Source organism: Siphateles boraxobius, unplaced genomic scaffold (assembly GCF_051911475.1).
Source record: "Siphateles boraxobius isolate OS27281-9 unplaced genomic scaffold, OSU_SipBor_1 13, whole genome shotgun sequence".
In the NCBI taxonomy this organism is placed as follows: domain Eukaryota; kingdom Metazoa; phylum Chordata; class Actinopteri; order Cypriniformes; family Leuciscidae; genus Siphateles; species Siphateles boraxobius.
In genome coordinates this window covers 17,122,931-17,143,511 of record NW_027508733.1, presented here as the reverse complement: position 1 = coordinate 17,143,511, position 20,581 = coordinate 17,122,931, and the positions used below count along the sequence as shown (strand labels likewise).

Below are 20,581 nucleotides of genomic sequence, written 5' to 3'. Positions count from 1 at the left end.
GAGGGAATGCGCATGGATCCTGAAAAGGTTAAGGCTGTGGTGGATTGGCCAAGTCCAGATTCCCGTAAGGCCCTACTGAGGTTCCTGGGATTCGCCAATTTCTACCAGCATTTCATTCGCAATTTCAGCCAACAAGCCGCACCTCTGATCGCCTTGATCTCCCCCAGAACGATGTTCAGGTGGTAAGACGCAGCCGAGGCGGCGTTTGCTAAACTGAAGGGTTGCTTCGTTTCAGTCCCCATCCTGATAACCCCTGATCCATCACGTCAGTTCATGGTGGAGGTCGACGCATAAGAGGTGGGGGTAGGTGCAGTGCTATCCCAGCGTTCTCCTTCAGACGATAAGATGCATCCTTGCGCGTTTTTGTCTCATCGTTTATCCCCTGCCGAACGTAATTATGACATTGGCAACAGAGAGTTGTTGGCAGTCAAGTTAGCATTGGAGGAGTGGCGCCACTGGTTAGAAGGGTCGGGGGTACCTTTTATCATCTGAACCGACCACAAGAACTTAGAATACATTTGGACTGCTAAAAGACTAAACTCCAGACAGGCTCGGTGGGCTCTTTTTTTCGGTCGTTTTGATTTTACTCTCTCGTACCGCCCGGGTTCCAAGAACATCAAACTCGATTCTTTATCGCGTATTTCTGACCGTTCCGAACGCCCGTCTACTCCCGAGTGCATTTTACCAGAGAATCTATTCATCTCTACAATCACATGGGAGATCGAGGCGAAGGACAAGAAGGCCTTTGAAGGGGTAAGGCCTCCCGATCCGTTGTCCACCGAATCGTTTATTTGTGCCTGAGGGTTTACGGTCCAATGTCATTCAGTTGGGACATTATTCCAATGTGGCTTGCCATCCTGGGGTCAATCGCACTAAGTTTTTAGTCAAGCAACGATTCTGGTGGCCTCTCATGGCTCGCGATGTTCACAGTTTTGTTTTGGCTTGCTAAGTTTGCGCCACAGGTAAGACTTCCAATCGGCCCCCAGATGGGTTGCTTCAACCGCTGCCGGTGCCTTGGAGACCCTGGTCCCATATCGCTCTAGATTTCATCACCGCCCTCCCCACCCTCCCAGGGTAGTTTTGACCGCTGTGGACCGATTCTCGAAGTCGAATTCCCCCATTCTCCCATTTCATTCCCTTGCCCAAATTACCCTCAGCCAAGGAGACAGCGTTGATTGTCGTTAACCGCGTCTTTCGGCTACATGGCCTCCCGACAGACGTGGTTTCTGACAGAGGACCCCAATTTGTGTACAAATTTTGGCGACAGTTTTGTAAATTCCTGGGTGCGACTGTCAGTCTGTCCTCCGGGTTCCATCCCCAGAGCAATGGTCAAACTGAGCGAGCCAACCAGGATTTGGAAAGAACGTTGCGATGTTTAGTGTCCAAGAATCCTTCCTCTTGGAGTCAGTAACTGTCTATGGTGGAGTACGCCAACAACACGTTGCCTATGTCATCCACGGGCCTATCACCGTTTGAGTGTAGTGTAGGATACCAGCCACCTATTTTTCCTAGTCTGGAGTCCGAAGTCGCGGTCCCCTCCGCACACGCCTTCGTCCAGAGGTGTCACTGCACTTGGACTAGAGCCCGTGAGACTGTACTCCGAGTGGGGGCGCGCACCAAGGCCCAAGCCGATCGCCACCGGCGTAGGCCTCCCGTATACGTCGTCGGTTCCAAAGTGTGGCTTTCTACCAAGTACATTGCTCTCCGCTCCATTTCAAATAAGCTGGTGCCTAAATTCTTTGGCCCGTTCTCTCTCACTAAAATCATTAGTCCGGTGACAGTCCGCCTCAATCTTCCTCCAGTGTACAGGAGGATTCACCCCGTCTTTCATGTATCCAAAATTAAGCCCGTTTTCTTTCGCATTAATCCGCCAGTCCGGGTTCCCCTAGTAGCCTCAGTAACGGATATGATATCAAATGTAGCGAAGTACAATACTTCAAACAAAACGTACTTAAGTAAAAGTAAAATTACAGATTTTAAAAACTACTTAAAAAAGTAGAAGTACACAAATAAACGACTCAATTACGTAATGCGAGTAAATGTAATTTGTTACTTTCCTCCTCTGTGTACCCCACACCACTACTAAACCTACCCATGTATATCATATGCACGTAAAAACTCATTTCCGCGTACAAATTGCACGATAAACACAATGCATGCTATTTAGTGTGACGGGGTTGCGTAGTTACACAGTACTACATGTACTTACCATAGTAATTACAGTAAATTATACATAATTACAAGTAACTGACCCTAAACCTAACCCTTCCCCTAACTATAGTAATTACATGTAGTTAGTTTATATTACTCAGTACTTATACAATGTACAATGTAACTACGTCACCTTAAAATAAAGTGTAACCTATTTTTTTCCTCGTTGAAAGTTAATAATGTAATGATAATGACAATAATGCAAAACATCTCAATGCTAATGTACTAAAACTCATCTTGTTTTTCATGTTCAATTTAAACTTTTTTTGCCCAAACATGTACTTGACAGGTTTTGTGAGGTCCTGTAGCTTTGTTCCCACTGAATATACCACTCACTAGTGTAACTATAAATTATGTGGGAGGAATTGATTAAATGTTTAATACAAATTTCAGTGGTACTGTTGTAGCCGATGTGATTTTGAGTTATTTGGAAAATGAATAGGTGAAGGTACAATAACAACTGTCGGAACAGTTGCTAGCCAGTCCACAATTACATAACCTTTTACTTTAATCAGTTGTCAGATTTTGCACATTTTGTTATTTGGAACTTCACATGCATTTTGGCAACTTCTTGACATACTTTCTCCCTCCTGCATGCAAATAACCCTGACCTGGTTCTTCGCAGGCTGACTGCGTTTTGTTCCAATGCTTTGACACTGAGAGTTGTGTGAGCTGATGGGGCCGACGCTGGCACTGTCAAAGCCTCCGTACCTACTTAAAAGTAAATGCGTCTTTCATTTAACATAATTTCTCTGCCACTTTCCCTCTATTAATTCTGTCAGGAATGGTGAATTGCTGTAGAGCCTCGACCAATCAAACGTCACTGCAAACGTAGATCTCTCATGAGATTGACACACCACTAAAGGAAGGATGGAAGAGCTGTTTGATACATTTTTAGAATGACGCTTGTCTAAAAACCTCTTACGAAGACTAACACTTACATGGTGGATAAATAGGTAGAGAACAAAAATAAAACATGTCAAGATATAATGCTATGCCGGTCCTCTTTTCACAATGGGAATATGTGATAAAAAAATAAATGTATTTACTTTTTTATTTTCATGTTGTAAAGTTTTTTTTTTCTTTTCATTTCAGTGAAACATTAATCCAAAGCAGCTTTTTCTTTAATTATTGTACAATTTATGACTTCTGGGCTTAATTGTCTTGAAAGTATCACAATGCAAATAAGCTTAATTTTCTTAATTTTTTGCTGTATTTAGCAAATTAGTGATGTGAAAATATGCGAGGCTGTTAAGTGTAAAAATTGGATGATTCACTAAATTAGCTCCTCGTTGATTTGTACAGTCAGTTTAATGACGGCACTACAAGCTTTGGAGGTTTCGGGTGAAGGAAAACGGCTCAAACATGGCACACTACATCTGTTTGGAGGGTGGGAAAATAGCTGCCAAGGTGTGCTGGTTTATTGCACAACTTCAATTGATGTCGGGCGTCTCGGTATGTAAAACTTTAATCGAATTGTGGGGGCAGCGCTGGTCCTCAACATTACATAACATAAATTCAGCTCTATAAAGCTATCAGGTGAGAATGGTGAAGGTTTACAGTATATAGAAGCCTCCAAAAAAAATTGAAAAGTTTTTGTCATCGTCCTTTTTTCAGTTCTCACATGGATAACTGTTTCAAATCAATTGGAAGTGTAAGGGTTGATTTAGATGTCTCCGCCTCAAGTTGGACATTTGTGGCCTTTTGGGGGTAGTTCTGCAAACGATTAAGCTAAACAACTAAAACAAAGAATGCAGTAAAGATTACTGCCCTAGAAGGTTCTACAAATTGTGTCTTGTTGATTCTAATTACTCTCATCCTACTGAATATTAAAGGTCAGGGGCGTCATGCAAGCCAAAATTCTGGGGGGGCACAATCTGAGACGTTGCAATTGTTTTCTGACGGGTGATATGGATCATGTTAGGAGGGGTCAGGGGGTTTCTCCCCCTGAATTTTTTCAATTCTGGCTGCTAAACATACCATTTCAATGCATTTTGGGAGGGACAGAAATACCTTAACGGTGCTAGCAGCAACCCTCCTCTATCTGAGGACTAAGTTAAAGTATCTATTTTGTACGTTTATGTAAAAGACAGGTTGATGAAAGAACTGTAAGCTCAAATTCAAAAGCTTTTGAAGTCTACTTCATTAAAGCATGTTTACACACACACTTACTGTACACTTAGGCCTACTACACATGATTTTAAAAACAGTACCATTGAAGTTTTTATGTTATGATTTTAAATTGGTATGTGACCTAAGAACGCTCTCACATTAAAGGTACATAAAGGTGCTGAGGTCTGACTTTGTGGTGCTCTGAAATTAAATTATTTTAATATTAATATGTGATGAAGGACTTTGAAAGAAGTTTGACAGATTTCAGTGCTGAATAAGGTTAACACTACCCCGTTTATTTGAAAATGGTTAATCAACCGTGAATAACAGTCTATGGGAGAAACATCAAGTCGATGCCTTGATAACGTTAGTTTGGATTTTGCAGTTAGCCTACAACAAATTTAACACCCTCGTTTCTATGAAACTGAAAACAATTGAACCAGCTGGAGACTTTGACACAAGACAAAAGAGAACAGATGTTTCAAAACTGATCAGATAACGTTACTATGGCTTATTGGCTTTGTATGGCAGGCAGTAACGTTAGCCAATAGTTTACGGTTAGACTAGGCTAGCTATCGATAACGTTACACTGACACAACTTAAGTTAATGCTCTGAATTCGCAGCTAATATCAAATCCATAACTTTTTGATCAAGTTAAAATTTCCAGGTCAACCACAAATAATCCCACTACCTTTTAATATCATCCGATAACTAATTCAAAGCCGATTTGTTGCTTTGCCCACTTACCACTTCAAGACCATCTGTAAAACATTGCCAGCTCAACGTGCGAGACGAGCGAGTTGCTTGAACATACACAACAAAGATTCTAGAGCGATACGCACGTAGCGCTCTAGATTTGATATACACAGACACCATATTAGGAAAAAGGGGCGGGCTGATGCTGACCGATTTATTACACATCCAGAAGAATATATTTGAGTCATTATAGGCTCTGGTAATTATGGAGCATAATAGGAATAAAGTTGTGACAAAAAAATTATCAGGGAGGAAAAATCTGAGGGGGCACGTCCCCTCTCACTTTGAAGGAGCTTGACGCCACTGTTAAAGGTGACCAGTTAAATCCATTTTATGGTTGTTATAAGGCATGTTCCAGTCAGTCACGCTGGTTTTAGCTTTTGCTACATTATCAATGTGGGAATCCTGCAATAATAACCAGCTTAACCACCTTGTGTTAGTAAAGTACCTACATTATCCATCTAAAATGAGTTTTTGAAAGGCAGAGCTGTTCTGAGCGTTTTTTTGTTTTTTGTTTTTTTGCACCTATTAGAACATAAGTGATGATGTGGTGGGTAGGTAGTTTAAAATGAATATCAATGAATAAAGGAAATTGCATGTCCTGCTGCAAGATATTAAAACATTTTAAGATGTTTTCAGACATGTTTTTCACTGATACCAGCTGTGCATTCTCTCTCTCTCTTCTCTCCAACTGCAATACACAACCTACTTCTCTCATTCACTTGTCTCATTCGCTCCGGTTCAATAGTGTTGGTGTTGGCCTGAACTTCGGCATGAGGTTGTGAGTATTGTGCATAATTTTACTCATTCCCACAGGTTTCACGCTCACACCAAAAGTAGGCATGTGACGGTATAAAATTTTCATGTTGCGATAATTGCTGAAGCTTTTATCAGGGTTTACGGTACTATCACAATATTGAAATAAATTGCAAACAAAAAAATAATTTGTCATATTATAACAGGTTTAAAAACTTTTTTTCTTATAACAATAATAACTGAACATTTTAAATACAATAAAACCATACCATTTTTTTTATATAAAGTAAACAAATGTTTCAAACAGTTTAACCTCTTACACCCTGAAGGCATTTTTAATAATTTCACATCTACGTGGCATAATTAAAAGTAGTGGCTTATAACTCTACAAAAAAAAAAAAAAAAAAAAAAAAAAGATTTTGATCATGTTTGGACTAGGTTCTTATGTTACATCACTGCTGAGAAAACCCTAGAAAAAGTTATGCAATTTATTTATTAATTTTGTTATTATTGATGATTGACATGATGACTATTTAGAAAGTATAAATGGAAGCTCATGAGATTAAGTTTGGACATAATCATGTCAACTGCATCTGGGCCAAATTTTGTGTTGATATATCAAAGCAATCAAAAGTTATGACATTTGGAACCAAAGTAGCCTTTTTATCAACAGTCCAAAAACCTCTCCAAACAAGTGATCTCAGTGTTTTACTGAAAATAAGAACTACTTACATGTGTAAACGCCACAAAGCCTATAAATATTTATAATTACACAGAATAAGTAACAAGTATTAAGATCCTTATTTATGATTGATGATCTTCCAGCACTGTTTCAGCTGTGCGCTCTAATTCTGTGGCATACGGTAAATCAAGACCTGTCAATCTGAGCGATCGATCCAATCCAAGCACTCTCCAGTCTCGATACTATTACCCGAGATCCAGTTACCATTGGCTGAACTTTTAAATGACGTTGGAAAACACTGTGACAAGTTCGTGACGCGATCAGATGCCGGAAGTCATAGCTTTAGCCAAGTAGCATGTTAATGTCACTCCATGAGGATTTTTTAGAATCTACGTGTCATGTTATGTTGTGTGGGTTTTGAACCTGTTTTGAAATGAGTTTGAACCTGCTCTAAATAAAGAGGTGCAATTTACTATGGTTTACTAATGTTTGGTGAAGTTACAAAGCAGAACTTGGTTCAAAAGCATGTATACTGCTTACATGCACGTCGGCGGAAACTTTTTACGGGTTTAAAGCCGGGCGTACACCAAAGGATTTTCACAGTCCCAGACTAAAGACCGTCAGTCTTTAGGAATCTTACTGGAGTCTCGGCGCGCTCCCGTCGTCTCGATCGTTAAATGTGAGGTGATAATCTGCAGTCGGCGACCCGATTTATGCCAGTCTTTCATATCAAACATGTTTGATATTATCGCAAGTCTTTAGTCTGAGACTAAACACTGTGAACCCAAGTCTTTAGATGTGAGCTGATAATCTTATAAAGTCTTTTCTAAATCTTTTCAAAGTCTTTAGGTGTACAGAAAGCATAAGTCTTCAAATTGCGATCGGTTCATGAGATCGGCCAAATTTAGTGTCTACTGATCGAGTCATAGAATGTAATTATCGGCCGATCGATTAGAGCATCCCTAGTACAAAAAATTCCTTTAGCCTATTGATTATAAAAGAATAAGCAAATGTATAAAATGGTTTTATATGGATACCTTTCTTGTTTTTGGTACATTTTGGTGTTTTTGGTACATTTTGGTGTTCTGTGGATTACCTTAAAGTGTAATGCAAATGCTATGTTATATTAAAGAACCATGCTATTACCATCTCTGTACTGTTCTACAACCAGAGAATGAAATGCACACAAATCGATATAGAAGTGGACAGACACGCTTCCTCTTCTACCACCCACAGCGTAGGGTTGGCGTCAAATGCTGGAAGACTATCTGCCACAGACCCGCACCCCTGGCGTCTCAAATACAGCTAACCACTCAACATATCGAACGTCTGACTGCCATGAGAGTAGCTAACATATCACAAACACATTCTATACTTCTACACACACACATTTCAGGCTCTCATTGCTTGAAGCTATTACCGTGCAGCATAGCCTCTCTACCCTTCATTACACTAGAGATCTCCACGGACCACCTTGTGATGTATTGCATGTTTGTTCATAAGTCTTCTACCGTAACGCTCCCCAAATCAGACACATTTATTGGACGGGGGCTACAATTACTGGTAGGACCAGCAAGCAAAAACCACCTGCTCTAAAGAACCCATCAGTTCCAGACCAAGATGGATTCATCAAAAGTATTTAGAGCGTCAGTGAGAGTAGAAAGGATGTAGAGGCCAGACAGAGAACGATGAAGATGAGGATGAATCTCAACTCACATTTCACAAAGCCATTACTGGGCAATCTGCCCCTGCAATTTCTTCAATCTCACCTAATCAAACCCTGGCGGGGTAAGAGAGAGCTTGATGATGACTCACATTGCTAATGTGAAGATGAGTTTCTCCCCTTGTGTGTGTGTGTGTGATGGTGGGTGGGAAGATGTTTCAGACGTCTAAACGTCTCTGATCTGGAGTGTTGTTTTGGCTGTGAATCAAGAGAAGCTCATTTATTTTAAATTTACTTCAAGCGGCTCTTGATTTCCAGCCAAAACAACAATTGTTGATGTTTAATAAGTTTTGGCAATACAGAGACTCAGCAGTATGCAGATAATAAATATTTTCTACAGTGCTGTTGTTGTTGTTTGGTCTCGGTAGATCTTAGTCTGGTGTTTTTAATTTGTGAAGTATCATCTGTTCAAAGGGATTGTACGGTTTTGAAATCCTAAATTGCGTGCAATTCACAAAGTTTTCTGAAGTTGCTTGGCCACAGGAAGCATTTGAAAAAAAGACGCAAAATAACCCAGAATAAACCCATCATGAACAAAAACGTGACCTATCGTACACCCCCAAAACACCAATATACGACACGTGTCGCATGGGATCATTTTGTGTTACTTTTGCATCTTTTTTTAAAAAGCATGATGCTGGTCGTTAATCATTACCTTTTATATGGACAAGCACAAAGATTTTTTTTTTTTTTTTTCACTTTTTGTGGTGACTCGTCCATAAAAGAAAGAAGGGCATACTGCATTAGAACAACTGCAGGGTGAGTAAATGATGACTTCATTTCCATTTTTAGGGTGAAATATCCTTTTAAGTACACAGTCTTATTATACCTTTGTCTTTTTGTCTGATTCCCCTCATATTCCCCCCAGTTCATATTTTTGTTTATCATGTTGACTAAAAAAAATCATGCTTCCCCTGTAAACCAACATATTGCTCAAAACCATAAAGGGAAATATGGTTGCATCACATATGTTATGCTAAATATTGTTGTGCACAAGTTCAAGAGAGCGATTCATTTTATAGAGAGTTTTTCAAATCCCAGATGGACTTATAAAAGTTGTGTATGTCTTGGCCCTGACTTTGAGTTGTTTGTGAAGGTGTCAGACAGAATATCTCAATTTCTATCACTCTGCACCATCCACTAGGACATTTTTCTGAGCGTCGCGCACACATATACACAACGTGCACACTTACACACCTCACACTTCAGCGTGACACCTATCACACCAATCTCTGCCCTTCATCTTCTTTTTCATCTCTTTGACCCTTGTCTCATTCCATATTGTCCTTCAGCAACTGTGAGATAGTGTGTGTGCGGTGTGGTGTAATCTCTAAGAATGATACCGCAGGAAAAAAAAATACAACGGTTGTTTTGAAATCTCTCCCGACTGGAGGGGTTTACCATTCTCAGGCGCCTCGCAGAACTTTCCTGTCAGATCGCTGCCATCCTCGTGACCTTAAAGTAGCCCTTGGGTGCTGAAGCATGTAGCTGTAAAATAGTCCTTGACAATTAGATGTGCACGTGCATGCAAACTGGAGCTTTCTTTCATATCCAGGTTTAATTGCATGTAGCCAGTCATTACGAGATGTCTTAAAGGGCAAGACTGCACGTCTTCAATAATAAATGTGACACATTGTGAGGTATGCCATGGTCATTATAAGATCAAAACCGTGATGGTTGGTTCTTTTCAAGAGTGTGGAATTGAAAATGTCAATCTGCTTCGTCAAACTACTACTATAAAGTGGAATTACTTGTATTACTTGACTTGAAATTTTTGACCAAGCTCAGAACATATATTATTTTGTTTTATTGTAACATCATTTTAAATTATATTATAGACAATTCCGTTTATGGGCCCCATTTGACTATATATATATATTTTTTTTTTCCATACTATGGAAGCCAATTGGGTCCATTAACTGTCTGGTCTTTTGTGTTCAGCAGAAGAAATAAATTCATACAGGTTTGGAACAACTTGAGGCTAAGTAAATGATGACATAATTTTCATTTTTGGGTGAATTATCCCTTTAAGCCAAGTGCACACTGTACGATTTATTGTAGTCCTTTACAACTTTAGACTGTATGAACATTATCCTGTCATGTCTCAATGTGGGATTTCAGTCATCTTCAGACTTTACGACAGTCAAGATTCATTAAAATCTGAGTTGTACATCAGTCTAGACAATTTTGTTCATGGCTCGTCCTGAAAAGAAAAAAAGCGAAAACGATGTTTGTGGAGCAAGTTGTTTTGTTGTACTAATTCCGTCATCAGGTTCTGCGCTCCTATTGGTTTTTGATTTAACGTTGTTTGACTGCAGGACTGCGCCTCAAAACTTCTGACTCTGACAGAATTTCATCTGAGATAAAATGGATCAAACTGGCCATCAAAGACTTCAGATTTTGGCCTAGGGTCAGAGGACGGCCAGAGGATTTTTCTCGGACCGACAAATTGTACCATGTGTAGTGTGTACCCAACTGTTTTATGACATTTATCGGTGTACAACCAATCTATTTTATATTATGCTGTAAGTAATCGCCACTAGTTGACTTGTTTTCAGCACATGTGTGTTTGCACCAACATCAGAGCGGACAAATTGGTGATGGTTAAGGATCTTGGCAGCTGATGTGAAGGTTGTAGGTTCAGTTCCACGTAGCAGGGGACCCTGAAACCCAAGAGTCAGTGAGATCATTGCTGTGCTCCATCACCATTGGGCTCTTGAACAAGGCACTTAACCCAAGGTTGCTCCTGCGGGACTGCTTCTCCCAGCAATTAGTGTATCGCGAGTCACTTTGGATGAAAAGCATCTGCTAAATGGCGAGTAAATGAACATCGGCACTCCAGTTCCCAAGACCTGTGTTGAGACCTTATTAATGCTGCAACAGACTGTTAAAATGTTGCATTAGATTGTGACGTTTCTTGGAAAAGTGGTGTTTTTTTTAAATGCATTATAACATTCCTCAAAATTCAATTTTGTGTCCCACAGAAGAAAGTCATAAGGGTTTGGAACGACATGAGGGTGAGTAAATGATGACAGCATTTTCCTTGTTGTGTGAACTATCTGAAGATCCCCTGGGTTCAGTGAACACAGAGTGGTTTTAATACAAAGCCGAACACTGAAAGGTCAAATGAGATAAAAGTAAGTCAACTTGAAGATTTTAGCTTCTTACAGAGAGTCACCTTCTCTCAGATGACAGCCTTGAATTTGAAAAGTGGAGTGTGAAAGCTGGAGTTGGAGAGTGAACAAGTAGAAAAAAAAAACACTCTTCTAAACTCTTAATTTTTCTGGCCTGTTAATCCTTTTGAGGTCACACGGATTTCCATTTCTTTAAAATTTCCCACCAAATCCCCCCTCAGTTTCACCTTAGGTTATTCGTCCAATCTGAACGATATTTGGCTTCTATAATCTCTAGACACTCCTGGTAAAGCATAAAAAGTATGTTTTAACCTTAAATCTAACCAAATATAAGTATATACACTGTTAAAAATTGCTGTAAAAATACAGCCAATTTCCGACAGTAAAATACTGTTATTTCAATAAACAGTTTAATCCTGTAAATTTACAGTCTATGTTCCATAAATTAATTACCTGCGGTTAATTTACAGCATTTACGTGTAAACCCATTTTTTTCCTGGAAAAAACAGTCTTGGACTGTAAAAAATAGCACGTGGGGGCGGGGCATATTCAACGCCGTCTATTTTCGTCAAAGAGCAGAATTGTTTCGCAGCACTCCTCTAGGCTGTTTTAAAGAAGGACACTGTTTAAGGTAAGTTTATTTATTTGCTGTTATTCTATTATGTTGCTCCCAACCTGTAAAATCGCCTTTTTCACGAGGTATTTTTGACTGTGCTAAGTTACTGAGCGCGAATCGCGTTTTGCAGACAGAGCTCTCAACGGTCGAGGCCTTTCGCCTGCTCATGAATGTTCTCTGAGCTCCAATTATGACTGCGAATTCTTTGCTTGGTTAAAGTTAAGTTACCATTTATAAATTAGTTTGGCTTTCTTTTGTATTAACCCTTACCTCGATTTAAAATTAATTTCTGATTCAGTAGCCTAACGTTACACGATGCGAATCTTACTGCATTAATTTTATTCGCATAATATCATGCACATAAGATGGAGAATAATTTCAAAACTACTCGAAATATCCAGATCCATTATAGTAATTTAAATTTAGTGGTCAATTTGTTTAGTTCCCATGCAAATAATGTGAAGCTGTTAAAATTCCCACAAGGAAAATAACGTTAGATATTTATATATATATATATATATATATATATATATATATATATATATATATATATATATTCGATTTAGTGGTGCGAGTACCTGCGTTTTTGTGAGATTCATATGTACATAGTATTAAAAAGTCAAAGAGGTTGTTTTTTGAAAGACGTGGCTATTTTTGACTGCACTTTTGGGCGCGAAACGCGTCTTTGCAGACAGACAGTTCAATCTCAGCAGCTGAGACATCACTATTCAATGTTCTCCGTGCTCTGACGTCGAATTTCTTAGCAATTACCAGATGCATTAATTTTATTCGCATAATATCATGCACATAAGATGGAGAATAATTATAAAACTACTCGAAATATCCAGAACCATTATAGTAATTAAAATTTAGTGGTCAATTTGTTTAACGTTAGTTCCCATGCAAATAATGTAAAGCTGTTAAAATTCCCAAAAGCAAAATAACGTTAGATATTTATATATATTCGATTTAGTGGTGATAGTACCTGCGTTTTTGTGAGATTGACATGCACATAGTATTAAAAAGTCAAAGAGGTTGTTTTTTGAAAGACGATGTGGATATTATTGACTGCACTTTTAGGCGCGAAACGCGTTTTTGCAGACAGACAGTTCAATCTCAGCAGCTGAGACATCACTATTCAATGTTCTCCGTGCTCTGACGTCGAATTTCTTTGCTTGGTTAAAGATTTCGAAATAATTATTTTCTTCTTCTTTTTTTTCTAGGAATTATTCACTTGATGACGTTAATGTTTTACTGAGACCATACACAGCCCTAATCTTTGGTGAGTTTCACACCATGTATACTTGCAAACTTTGTGCACAAGCATGCAGTACCATTTGTGCATTTGTAAGGCACATGCGAATTCACAGGCATGTTTCTAATATAACTTTTAGTTGTGCTCTGCCTGGTTGCAACAAAACATTTCGAAAGTTTGAAGCCTTTAAGTCTCACAGCTATAGACATGGAGAGGGCCAAACGGAGTATAGTGCTAGGTCCTTCACCTCATTTGACCTAACATGTCATGTTGAGTTATGTCGGGTCAGGTGTGAGTCATTGAAAAGCTTTTACATGCATATATTTAAATTGATAAAAGATAGATTTTGTAAGTTTTCTCTTTTAAAGTGTGTGTGTGTGTGTGTTTTTATTACCCTTAGACGATTCGTTGGGATAAACCCTGAAAGAGGTTCAAAGGCTCGCAGAGGCAAGGTGATTTCAAAGAAGACGGGAAAACTTGTCAGCAAGAAGTCTGCCACTGTCAATCCCAAAGTTGCTTCTCTCCTGAAGAACCTCATCGACTTCGAATGGGATTTTGTCTAGGTAACTTAACTTAAATGCCCACTGACACTCACATTTGTGCAGCTTCCTAAAAGAATCAACACCTCTTAACTGCATTCATATTCAGTGGTAAGAAAGTATCTGAACCCTTTGGAATTGGATGATTTTCTGCATTAATTGGTCATAAAATTTCATGTGATCTTCATCAGTCACATGTATAGACAAAACACAAAGTGTTTAAGCTAGCTACACAAACAATTATAATCTTTCATGACTTTACTCAACACATCCCATTAGCCACTATCAGTGCTGTGTAATAAAAATGTAAATTGTGTAAGTGACTACCTTGTTGTTACCTCTATGAATAACAAATGTTTTTTTTTGTTTTGTGATGGTTGTTCATGAGTACTTTCTTTGATTGGAGCAGTTAAACTGCCCAATGTTCTTCAGAAAAAAATCCTATCCACCATGTCCTGCACAGTCTTTGGTTTTCCAGCATATTCTGCACATTGAAACCTTTACAATAGTGACTGCATGATTTTAAGACCCATCTTTTCACAATGAGAACTACTGATGGACTATTAAAAGGGGTGCCAGGGGGAGGATTTTATTCTGAAGAACAGTGGACAGTTTAACTGCTCAGAACAAACAAGGGAATGATGAACAACTATTACAAAAACAAAAAAACATTTGTGGGTCATTAAGTAACAACAAGAACTTCACTTACTGCAGCAATTTGAATGTTTAATGAGATGTGAAAAAAGGACCCAAGGTCTATAGGACCAAGGAGCAGGACCGGAGCACAGAACGTTTTAATAAATTTATTAGTGTAAAATGACCAACGTTTCGACGCACATGCGTCTTCTTCAGAAGTAGACGCATGTGCGTCGAAACGTTGGTCATTTTACACTAATAAATTTATTAAAACGTTCTGTGCTCCGGTCCTGCTCCTTGGTCCTATAGACCTTGGGTCCTTTTTTCAGATTGTTGTGTCCTGTTCCGAGAGCACTGGCTAGGCTGAGGCGCAAGTGATTCCTTTCTACTGTTTAATGAGATGTGTTTAGTAAAGACATGAAAGATTGTAATTGTTTGCGTGTTGTTAGCTTAAAGGGCTAGTTCACCCTAAAAAAAAAAACACAGCGATCGAGACATTAAAGGAACACGCCGACATTTTGGGACTTTAGCTTATTCACCGTATCCCCCAGAGTTAGATAAGTCCATACCCTTTTCATCTCTGTGCGTGCTGTAACGCTGTCTGACGCACCCACCGCTAGCCTAGCTTAGCACAAAGACTGGAAGTAAATGGCTCCAGCTAGCATACTGCTCCCAATAAGTGACAAAATAACGCCAACATTTTCCTATTTATATGTTGTGATTTGTATATTCACAGTGTGTACAAATAACAAGGTCATATGAGACACAGACATCTTTTAACCGTATACATACTGGGAACTATATTCTCAGAAGGCGAAGCACTGCTACTTGGGGCGGAGTGATTTGCTTGCAGCGCCTGAGAAGCCCGGTGGTGAGGAGCAGAGAGTTCGCTCAGAGTATTGCACTAATCACTCTGCCCAAGTAGTGCTACGCTTTCTGAGAATATAGTTCCCATTATGTATACTGTTAAAAGATGGCTGTGTATCATATGACCTTGTTATTTGTACACACTGTGACTATACAAATCACAACATATAAATAGGAAAATGTTGGCATTATTTTGTCACTTATTGGGAGCAGTATGCTAGCTGGAGCCATTTACTTCCAGTCTTTGTGCTAAGCTAGGCTAGCGGTGGGTGCGTCAGGCAGAGTTACAGGGTGTGTGTGGACTCATCTAACTCTGGGGGATACGGTGAATAAGTTAAAGTCACAAAATGTCGGCGTGTTCCTTTAATGTCCTGATCGCTGTGTTGTTTTTTAGGTGTCAAAAGAATGGCAGCCAATCAATGCCATTGTATGGACTCAAAGATTGTAATGTATTATAGCATGAGGGTGAGTAAATGAGAATTGTTGGGGTGAACTATCCCTCTAAGGACATTGTGTTTGTCTATACTTGTGACTGGTGAAGATCAGATGACATTTTATGACCAATTAATGCAGAAAACCAACCAATTCCAAAAGGTTGAGGGTTAACATAGCTTTTTTCCCACTGTACTCTCAAACGTGCTTTAAACATTTGTTTGCACATATAACTTATCAGATCTCTATACATATATACACTAATAATATACATACATACACACACTCAAATCAATTAATTATCTACTCCTTTCCGGCTAACTGGAAAACACACAATCACTTTCTTTTACACACATGCAGCTAAAATTTCTGGTCTTGTCTTAACCCCATAATCTTTGTTAAGATTGTTTTTCCTCCATGCTGTATCAAACATACACCCTCATTTGCTCTCTAAGATTAATTAAGTACATTAACATGATAATTTTATGTATCTTTTAAAAGTGTTTGCAGAGTATGTGATCACTAGTTTTTGCCATGTGCTTTATTTTACCACTAAGATTTTCTTGATTTTCTTTCTTCTCAGACTTGGATTTCCCCTCAGACCAGATGTCAAAAGATGATGTGGGACGCGTTGGCTGTTTTTCGCCTCTTCCTACGTTGGGTTCACTTGATTATGTCCCAGACTTCTTCTCTGGCATGGTGGCTGAGGTTGGCTGTTTTTTTTGTTGGTTTTTTTACCTCTTCGTAAGGTTTCTGTTTTTGGATCCTCTCATTGGAATTTAAAATGTATTTTCTGTGATTGTTTTATTTTTTTTATTTTCTTAAATAATGTTAATGTATTGTTAAAACATGTACCTGTTTTAAATAAATGTCAAAGAATGTACTCTATTTTGTCTTTATTTTTTCCATTGAGTAAAATGTCTGTTTGGAATGTCTGTATACATTATGCTACATATAGGGATGCTAATAGATATCAGACAATAGAGTAAATAGAAAACAGTATTTATATTCTAACTTTTTTATACTGTAAAATTATAGCTGGAAACATTGCTGCCAGTACTTTAAAAATTACAGCACAGCCGTAAAATTAAAAACTGTAGAATTACGGTAAAGTGCTGGAACCACAGCTGCCAGTATTTTACTGTGAAATTACAGCATTGTTGAAACCGTAAAATTACGGTAAAGGGCTGGAACCACAGCTGCCAGTACTTTACTGTAAAATTACAGCATTGTTGAAACTGTAAAATTACGGTAAAGGGCTGGAACCACAGCTGCCAGTACTTTACTGTAAAATTACAGCATTGTTGAAACTGTAAAATTACGGTAAAGGGCTGGAACCACAGCTGCCAGTACTTTACTGTGAAATTACAGTATTGTTGAAACTGTAAAATTACGGTAAAGGGCTGGAACCACAGCTGCCAGTTCTTTACTGTAAATATACGGGTGAATTTTTTACAGTGTATTTATTCACCCACTCTGTTTTGTTTAGATAAGTTTTTCCTTTTGTTTTATTTTGTTTCAGTGAACACATTCTTTTTGGGTCAATATTTTGTTTGTTTTTTTGCCAAATAATTTCCTTTTTAAATGTAATCAGTCGTTACGTCTTATTCATTCAAATTTATGTATTAGTTAATTATTAGATTTTTTAAAACCACTCCATTTTGTTTCATTTTGTTTTACTGTGTGTGTGTGTGTGTGTGTGTGTGTGTGTGTGTGTGTGTGTGTGTGTGTGTGTGTGTGTGTGTGTGTGTGTGTGTGTGTGTGTGTGTGCGTGTGCGTGCGCGTGCGCGTGCGTGCGCGTGCGTGTGCGTGTGTGTAATATTATATTATAAAGGGCACTATGGTATAATATACTTAATACATTTGATGATAACTATAGTTAGAACTAGCTGTTTATTAATAATATTATTAGCTGATATTAATATTTTATATTATATGAACACATACATTTACTGCATGTTTTAACCTGCTATCAAAGCATTTTAGTTAATCAATTTAGTCATCAATATCAAAAAATTCACTTTTTTTAACTAACTTATTTACAAGGTTAACGCACCAAAAAACAAGATGATATCAAGAGAGTGATAGATTGCACAAGGACAAAAAGGCTTCCCAACATGCTTTCAATTCTGTTATCACAATATGGAACACACTATTTTATCATCTGCTTGACTTCCAGGCCTTTCTCAGATGAACAGGTGATTATAACTACGTCGGCAGAAGCCAAACAGGGATCCATAGACTAGACAAATGTATACACAGCTGATCCCTCAACGCTGGGGAAAAGCGCAGAACCGCCGCATTGTGGTAAATAATTGAGCGGTGGGTGATTAATTATGCATTATGAAATACACTGTCAAAGCAGGCAAGTTTTATTTTGTACCCAAATACATAGAGCAATGCTGTTTTTTTGGATCTGGGTCAAAATGTTTAATAAACGCAGCCTTATCTAGTGAGCGCCACATCGCCGTGGGTCTGACTGGTGGTCGTCGTGTCAATCGGTGACTAATTGTTGCAAACGAATCCGATTTCCCAGGAGCTCTTAACACTTTTGAGCTCCATTTCTCTGGATTTTTTTTATTTTTATATGCCAGGTGCCTCAAGTTCGTTAATTTATTGAAAAGATTCTAATTAACTGGTTCTAGAGGGGGAAAGCAATGTCGCAGGAAGATTTATAGGTTGTGCAATACAGCTGGAAGGCGGCCCGTCAGAGCCACTCTACATAAAACTGCTCTGAACTGAAGCCTGCGCTCTTTGTTCGTTGCACATTCACGTCTGCTAAATACGTGGGCAATTACATTATTCTGAGGTAATTACCGTAAATTCAACCGCCTAAGGAAACAGCAGTTCTTTCTACATAAAGGCCCATTTTTAGCGCAGGCCTGTAGGAGTATATGAGCTGCTGGTTTTCAACTGAGCAAAATAGGTTGCAGATCAATTACTAATTAAATACCAGTTGAGACTAATTAATTTCAAAGTACCGAGCCACAAAATTGGAGAGTCGTAGAGCTGCGGATCACCAAACTGTCAACACGTGTGATTCTAAAACCAGCTTAACGTGTTTTCCATGCTGTCTCTATTTTAAGCACGGCTTTTGATCAATACGCAGACTCCCCCAAAGTGTCCTGTTTGGGGTAGACATCATTCACGGCAAAGCCCGTGGACTGTTCCAGTTGTACATCCTGCTCGCGGGTACCAGCTTGAAGGATGATGTCATTACAAAACTATGTCATATTCCTTCCATTTTGTAAACAAGTGTTGCAGTCCTTTGGCATTATGTTGGACAAGTTTGGGACTCGTTCCTCGTGTACACCACATCATACATGACCTATTCAAGACCTAAAAGATAATGGTGTCAATGTCAACATGTCAATGTCTGTAAGAAGAGCTTGTTTGGGTTGACTTCAAATATCAACAGTGTTTCTCAGAAATCGCTTACTGCAACTTTAATTGACCTGTATCCTTTAGAACACAAAAAAGTCTAAACTTGACACTTTTGTGAGAATTGTTCACAAATGCAAACAAATTAATACAAAAAAATTGGTGTTTTATACATGCATTCGATTACACATCTATTTTTAATGTATAAAGGCTTTATATCTTACAAAAGGAAAATTACGCTTGATTTAGGGATGCTTTATTGAAAAACAAGACAAAAGTCCTCATCTGTTTTATTTTTTTTCAACCATTTTGTGTATATTTCATTTTTTGTTTCAGTGAACAAAAAGGGGTTCTGTTGTAGATTTAGTATACAATAATAACTGATTGAATCATGTAAAAGTAAATTGGAAGGCTTTTTTTTTTTACTTGCCAGAACGTCCCACACTGAGATGATCAGGATGGCTTTTGCGGCGCTAAAATGAGAGGAAAGTGGAACGGCTGGCAACCGAGAAAAGGCCTGGTCTGGTTTTGTTTGATAGTTTGGACTGATATGTATTTTCTCAGCGTGAGGAAACTTAAGGCTCTCATTGTCAGAAGCAGAGCAATCAGAAAAGATGACGGACCCACTGAGAACCGCAGGTAAGCAGGACGCAATAACCCTCAAAATAAAGCTCAACACCAGCATGTATCCTTTGAATATAGACCGGCAACTGGACTCTACTTCAACACTGTGAAAATGAAACTACTGGGATAAAAACCTGCTTCCTTAGAATGCCTAAAAAAATTGCAATACGCCACATGTCCACCAATCACCATTCGCTCAGGAAAGGAATGGGAAACGTAGATGACTTTTCCCTTCAATGAACTCGTGCCGCAATTACCGCTGCAGTTTAGAGAATGAATGCTGACTTTATACCCTGCAGGCTTTTAAAAGGAGAAAATTATATACTCAGAGCTCATAAGCTATAAATGCATTAAAAATTACTTGCCCATAAATTACTTGCGTCATCATTACAAATGGTTTCATTCCCAGGCGTAACAATGAAGGCAGTTTAAACTGGAATGCTTTAGCTTCAGTCTGGTTCTCGCGTGGTGTGAAGATTAATAAGAGATTTGTTATTGGAAAGGACAAATCATTGTCTAATTGTCTAAAGGGAAAATGCCATGTCTTCCTGAATGCTGAGAGATGATCGATGATTTTTGTTCCCAAAAAGAGCAACAAAAAAATAAAAAATAAATAAATGATGCTTTCTTGCATTTCTAAAAAGCTAAACAGAAGGCAATGGTATTTCACAAAATGCTAAATATTTTTTCATAGATCGACAACTATTTCAACTTGATGCAATGTTTTAAATACATCACTTTGATTTCGAGAGACACTGAAAGACCAGTAAGATGCTTCCTAATGGTCAAAGACGTCCCTCTAGCACATATGTACATAGAATAATTTTATTCTAGACGGTTATGTGAGTGCATCCTG

General features: G+C 38.6%; 1 long non-coding RNA gene across 1 annotated transcript in view; it reads left to right on the top strand.

The window, feature by feature from the left end:
* Nucleotides 1-19,916, top strand: part of LOC143735886 (uncharacterized) — a 60,512-nt gene extending 40,596 nt beyond the window's left edge. Inside the window, exon 3 of the long non-coding RNA XR_013203326.1 lies at nt 19,804-19,916. This is a non-coding gene — a long non-coding RNA (uncharacterized LOC143735886). The remainder of the gene's footprint in view (nt 1-19,803) is intronic.
* Nucleotides 19,917-20,581: the final 665 nt, after the last annotated feature.